The sequence below is a fragment of the Aquarana catesbeiana genome, linkage group LG04 (assembly GCF_042186555.1).
Source record: "Aquarana catesbeiana isolate 2022-GZ linkage group LG04, ASM4218655v1, whole genome shotgun sequence".
In the NCBI taxonomy this organism is placed as follows: domain Eukaryota; kingdom Metazoa; phylum Chordata; class Amphibia; order Anura; family Ranidae; genus Aquarana; species Aquarana catesbeiana.
Window position 1 is genome coordinate 622,499,603 of NC_133327.1, and position 7,466 is coordinate 622,507,068.

Consider the following 7,466-nt stretch of genomic DNA (forward strand, 5'->3'; position numbering starts at 1 on the left):
AGACGGCCATGACCTAGACCCTGTGAACTTTCCAGCCCTCCTGACACTCTAGGTTGAGACATGTTGTGTACACCTTTAAATAACACAATGTATATTGATTAGCTCTCTCTGGTTTTACTTACTCAAGAGGAGAGTTATGTAAAAGGGTATTAGTCAGCCAAATCCTGGATAAACAGCCAAGACTCAGCTGAAAAAGTCCCCCAAAGCAATTAAATGACAATTGGCATTGACAGAAATATAATATCAAGGCATACAGAAAGCAGACAATAAATGAATGGATTTAGAAAGGGCTATTGGTTGCTGAATATAATACCACTGCTTAAAGGGGAACACCAGGCCGGCCTATTATACCTTTAATCCTAATGAGAGATGAAGTAATATAGTGACTAGTGGTTTGCCCCTTTAAATAAGGATGGAATTAGCAGAGTTCAAAGATGCAAGGCCTTGCAATTATCTTCACCGGCAAGTTGGAGCTCAAATAAACAAGACTTCTAAATGTGGCACAGTGATATGCAGTCAAGGCAAAGCAGCTGAGACTGACCAGTGGCAATCCTTAATGTAATTCAGGGATAAGATGTCTGTATACAGTGTCCTGTGGAGTATGATAGTGACTGGTACTGGATTTGTGGGCAGCAATCTGGAGACAGTGTAGGAACTTCCTGAAGAGTGATCCAAGTCGCTTCTTCCTTCTGCAGAATGGGCCGAGATGATGGACTGGCTGCTGGAACAGTGAATCGTCTGGTCCTGCTGGTTTCAGCGATGTTGCAGTGGTGCCCCGCGTGTAGCTTGTGGCGTCAGACCCACCTGGGTCAGAACTGGGAGCGCCTTGTTGTCGCGTGGTAGGCCGCAGTTCTCACACACAGCAGTGAAGGGGATGTTTACTTGATGAGATCTGGGAAGCAAGAGAGCTAGGGCCTGGTCTGCCGACCCTTTTATAGCCTCTCCCAGAGTTCTTTCCTTGGAGCAGATGGCTTGCTGGGAGGTGTAGTTCAGGGATAGTTCTGAAGATTAAGGATGTCTGTTCAGGAGACTACAGTTTCCACAATGCTCTCTACTTGGCTCAGGAAGATGATACCTGTAATGCAAGCTCAGCACTAGAGGAACACAGAGACAGTCTAAGAAGGGAGAGGGTAAGTCTGCAGTGCCAGATAACTGTAGTCCACTGTCGGCTACACTGATAAACAAAGCACAGCACCCATTTATCACAGAGTTCCGATGATTACACAGGGGGAGCCCTGTTCTCCCTGTGTAATTAACACACATGCACTGTCACTTTGACACATCGAGTCTTGCTCTGCATGCATTTATGAACAAAAGCTACTATTGTAGTTTTCATTCACAAAATACATGTATTTGTAAACAATAAAAAACCTTTTTAACAATGTTTTAGCCTCTAATTATTAACCCTTAGTGAACCCTAATTAGTTATTAACTCCTTCATTCCGTTCTTCCTTTAGTATTTTTTATTTTGCTGATGCACTGTTTTCTGCAGGGAATTTAAGAACCTGTCTGGGCTGTCTGGCAGGGGTGCCTGGATCGCAAAACTGGCTCAACAGAATTACATACCCTTTGTTAGGTTAAACCGTTCATATATGTACTATATATTTCAATGTTGTATTTAAATGTTTGTTTTGGGTATGACTTTAATTTGATATGATGTATTATTTTCAGGTAGTGTCATTAGCAGTGGTTACCAATGGTAGTAATATTTAATACTTGGTCTCCTTTTTGCGATAACATCACAGAGCTCATAGCCTGGTACACTTTCCTGTTCTATGGAAGAAAACAGACAGATATTTCCTGGCACTGTGTATTCATATTGTTTGGCAGTGAAATAAAAACTTTTCATCGTGTTGCCTTTGCCAGATCTTTTTGTGCCTAGGCGTCCCCCGCATACTCCGGGGGATCTCAGGAAAGTTTTATTGTTTTATTTAGTGCATTTGCAGGTCACTTGCAATATATTCCTACGCAATCGCATGTTTTTGTGTAATGGCTGCTTTTGTTTACTTGTGTAATGATGCATCCAATGGTATTCATTGTACTTTTTTCACAGTTAAAGTGCATGGAAACCTTAAAGCTGGCCATACACTAGCAAAATTGTGTTGAAAAAAATTTCATTTTATAAACATTTTAAGGCTCGATTCACACCTATGCATTTTTAGTGCTTTTTGCATTTTGCAGATTTGCACTACAGTCCATTTAACATGGTTTCCTATGGAACACGTTCTGTAGTGCAAATCTGCAAAAAGCACTAAAAATGCATAGGTGTGAATCAGGCCTAATAGGTAATGGGTCAAATTGACATTCCTTTTTTACCGCAGTGATGAGAAAATTTAAAGAAGCAGGATGGAAAATTTTTCTCTAACAGTGAATTCGGTTTTCTTTCAGGAAAGTCCATTCACTCCAAAATTGAATGTTAAAAGCAAACTTGTTTTGAAGTACTATCAAATGACATTTCGTTTGAATATTTGTTTGAAAATTTACTAGTATATGGCCAGCTTAACCACTTGCCTACTGGGCACTTTTGCCCCCTTCCTGCCCAGGCCAATTTTCAGTTTTCAGCGCTGTCACACTTTGATTGAGAATTGCGCGGTCATGCAACACTGTACCCATATGACATTTTTATAATTTTTTTCGCGCAAATAGAGCTTTTTTTTTTTGGTGGTATTTATTCACCACTGGGGTTTATATTTTTTTGCTAAACAAACGAAAAAACACCAAAGATTTTGAAAAAAAAACATTTTTCAGAGTTTGTTATAAAATTTTGCAAATAGGTATTTTTTCTCCCTTGCTGGTGGGCACTGATGAGGCTGCACTGATAGGTGGCGCTGATGGGCTCTGATAGGCACTGGTAGGCAGCACTGATAGGTGACACTGATGAGGAGGCACTGATGGGCACAGATAGGTGGCACTGACTGGCAGCACGGGTGGGCACTTTTGGGACTGCACTGATAGTCAGGACACTGATATTCAGTGCCCTGATTATTAGTGCTGATGTCCCTAACACAAGCCAGTTATCGGCTCTCTTCTTCTCTCCTCACACTGTCAGCGTGAGGGGAAAAAAAGCAGATAACCCGCTATGTTTACATCCTGGGATTAGCTGTCATTGGCTGACAGCTGATCATGTGGTAAAGGGCTGCTTTGATTGGCCCCTTACCCCAATCTGTGATCAGCTGAGTCTGAAGGACTCAGCGATCACAGATCGCAGCCTGTGGGCAGCACGATCATGGTTGGACGTGGTAGCCATCTTTCTGAACTCCAAGCAGATATAAGAGGCAAATTAAAATAGAACTACAATGCATCTGAGCACCACAAACCAAAAAATGCAATTTACGGTAATAAAAAAATATATGTATTAAAAGCAAACTCATCCATCTCTTCATGCTTTATTTTGCTGAGAAGTTACTTTGAAAAACACCCCACTAGCATTCCTAGTTGCGGCCATCTTGATTAAGGGCGGGTGATTCATGTAACATTTACTTCCTGGAATTCATATGCCCTTAGCTCAGGCATGCAGGCAGGAGGGTGGCCTTAGCTGAGAAAACCCCTCCTCCCCTCCTGAAGACTCCTGGGATGTATGACATCATTTGCCTAGACCTGGGAACCAGAAAGAAGCTGAAGAAAAGTAAAAAAAAAAAAAAAAAAAGTGTAAAATGTTATACTTTTCTATCTATTTACTAAGGCTGGCAGCATAATGATTACAAATAGGTAATGTTGATTGAAAGAGTGAAGTTCCTCAAAAACTGCCAGGAGTTAGAGCTTTTTGGCAGAAGACCTATGCAAAGTCTCTTTTGCCAAAAACATGTTTTATCCATGCTCCTAGCAATTTTTGATTCTCTTCATTCACTGCATGCCAAGAATAGAACCGGTTGCCAGGTACAATGTAGCTCCCATGCACATGCATTAGTGGCTGTTCAATGGATGACGAGGAATATTGCTGGACCTGGAAGAAGTGGCAGAGAAGATGGCAAATGGGGCAACAACTGGAGCCTGGACCTGACATCACTGAAAGAGGGAACAAAGGGGGAGTAGATGTGCTATAACGAGTAAATCTGCTTTACATACTTGCACATTATGGCAGGAGCCTCCCTTTTCCCGAGCTCAGTCTGCGAGAGGGAGAAACAGCACAAGGAGCCAATCAATTGTGCTGCAGTGCTAATGTGTCTTCCTTTCACTATCCAGTCACAGGCTGGCAATACACTGTTAAGCTGGGTATACACTTGTAGAATTTCAAGTGAAAATTGGCACGAAAATTTTCAGAATGTTCAAAAGCAGTTAAAGATTTTAAAAAACAAACATATCATACTTACCTGCTCTGTGTAGTGGTTTTGCAGCCCCGATCCTCCTCTTCTTGGGTCCCATGCTGGCGCATGGACTGGCTCCCCCAGAGCAAGCAATGGGGGCATCCAAGCAGGGGGTGCTCCTGAGCTGCTGCTCTTTGTATCCATTCAGACACGGAGCGGTGGCTTGGCCCTACCCCTTCTCTCTCCTCATTGGCTCACTGGCTTTGATTGACAGTAGCGGGAGCCAATGAGGAGGGAGAGTCCCCAGAGAGCCAAGGCTTTCGTGCACATTGGTGGATCGACAAGGGGCTCAGGTAAGTATTGGGGGGGTTACCTTCATGCAGCCTTTAGAACCATTTTAACATTCAATTTTGAAATGAATGGACTTTACCGAATGAAAACCACATACACTGTTAGAAATCCATTCGTTCAAGAAAAATTTTTCAACCTGCTCTTTCTAATTTTTTTCGTCTCTGTGGTTGAAGCAGAACATCGATTTTACCCCAGTAATGATTAAATGAAGGAATGTTCTTACAATGAAAAATGTCAAACAAAACTCTGCTAGGTTATATCTAGCTTTAGACTTCTCCATCCAGCCACGCAGATGGAGAAATCCCCTTGCCAGTGGCAGCTGTCTGAATAACCAAACTGCAACTGCATCTGATTGGATGCAGCCACTATCTGGCTGAAATTCTTCCAGCAGGCTCCTTCAACAAAAGTTGATTATTCCATGGTGCCAAGACATCTACTAAGATAATTTCAGCTGGCTCATCAGGAACTTGCTGCATGGCCAGCATAAAGCTGACCACATAGTAAAGGGCGACTGTGATTGGCCCTTTACCCCGATCACAGAGCACGCCGGATGCAAGCCACAGCGCGTGCCGTTCCGGGAGGACCTTAATAGACGCCCTCCCAGAACTGGACGACCGCGCTGTAGCCGTCATTTGGCTATAGTACAGTCAGCAAGTGATTAAAGGGTTATTTGACCTTTAGCAAAAAACTGCCTATGGAGGTATTATTATTATTACAGGTACTTATATAACGCTGTCAATTTACACAGCACTTTACATATATAGTATCTCACAAAAGTGAGTACACCCCTCACATTTTTGTAAATATTTTATTATTTTTTTCATGTGACAACACTGAAGAAATGACACTTTGCTACAATGTAAAGTAGTGAGTGTACAGCTTGTATAACAGTGTAAATTTACTGTCTTCAGCAAACTGTTTGCGGGCTTTCTTGTGCATCATCTTTAGAAGAGGCTTCCTTCTGGGAGGACAGCCATGCAGACCAATTTGATGCAGTGTGCGGCGTATGGTCTGAGCACTGACAGGCTGACCCCCCCACCCCTTCAACCTCTGCAGCAATGCTGGCAGCACTCTATTTACATCTATTTCCCAAAGACAACCTCTGGATATGACGCTGAGCACGTGCACTCAACTTCTTTGGTCAACCATGGCGAGGCCTGTTCTGAGTGGAACCTGTCCTGTTAAACCGCTGTATGGTTTTGGCCACCGTGCTGCAGCTCATTTTCAGGCTCTTGGCAATCTTCTTATAGCCAGGCCTTTTTTTTCTCTGAAAATAGGTGCAGGAACTCAGGCTTCCTTTAAATATTGTGCCGGGGGGTGTCCTTAGTATGCCCGTAAAGTAGCACATTTTTCCCATGTTTATAAGAGTACCACAGCAAAATGACATTTGTAAAGGAAAAAAGGTCTTTTAAAACTGCTCGTGGCTGTAATATATCGTCAGGTCCTGGCAATATGGCTAAAAATCATTGAAAAAAACGGCATGGATATTAAGGGGAACCCCACACCCAAATAAAAAAAAAAAAATTGCGTGGGGGTCCCCCCAAAATCCATACCAGGCCCTTCAGGTCTGGTATGGATATTAAGGGGAACCCTGCGCCAAAATGTTAAAAAAAAAAAAAAAAATGGCGTAGGGGTAAACCCCCAAATCCATACCAGACCCTTATCCGAGCACGCAACCTGGCAGGCCGCAGGAAAAGAGGGGGGTATGAGAGAGCACCCCCCCTCCTGAACCGTACCAGGCCACATGCCCTCAACATGGGGAAGATGCTTTGGGGTCGTCCCCAAAGCACCTAGTCCCCATGTTGATGGGGACAAGGGCCTCATCCCCACAACCCTTGCCCGGTGGTTGTGGGGGTCTGTGGGCGGGGGGCTTATTGGAATCTGGAAGCCCCCTTTAACAAGGGGACCCCCAGATCCCGCCCCCCCCATGTGAATGGGTATGGGGTACATTGTACCCCTACACATTCACCAAAAAAGTGTCAAATTGTTAAAAATGACAAGAGACAATTTGGGATAAGTCCTTTATTTAAAAAAAAAAATAAATGAAAAAAACCTGATAAAAAAAAAAAACTGTCCCGCGATGTCCATTCATCTTCAATCACAGCGTTCGACGACCCGTAACGTCAGAGGGGAGCGGGGTCACCCGTTTACGTCACCGGGTGACCCCGCCCCCAGCTATATGACAGCTGTCATCGTGAAGAGGCTTCAGTCAGCATGGGAGGCGGAGTTTTTTACATTATTTTTTTTTTCGTTGGACGTTGTGATCGAAGATGAATGGACATCGCGGGACAGTTTTTTTTTTAAAAAAAGGACTTGTCCCAAATTGTCTCTTGTGATTTTCAAAATTTTGACACTTTTTTGGTAAATGTGTAGGGGTACAGTGTGCCCCATACTCATAGAGGGGGCAGGATCTGGGGGTCCCCTTGTTAAAGGGGCTTCCAGATTCCAATAAGCCCTCCACCCACAGACCCCCACAACCACCAGGCAAGGGTTGGGGGGAAGAGGCCCTTGCCCCCATCAACATGGGGACCCCAAAGCATCCTCCCCATGTTAAGGGCATGTGGCCTGGTACGGTTCAGGAGGGGGGTTGCTCTCTTGTCCCCCCTCTTTTCCTGTGGCCTGCCAGGTTGCGTGCTCAGATAAGGGTCTGGTATGGATTTTGGGGAGATCTCTACGCCATATTTTTTACATTTTGGCTCGGGGTTAACATTAAAATCCATACCAGACCTGAAGGGCCTGGTATGGATTTTGGGGGGACCCCTACACCATTTTTTTCTTCAATTCTGGCGCAGGGTTCCCCTTAATATCCATACCAGACCTGAAGGGCCTGGTAAGGATTTTGGGGGGACCCCCACCCCCCATGCAATTTTT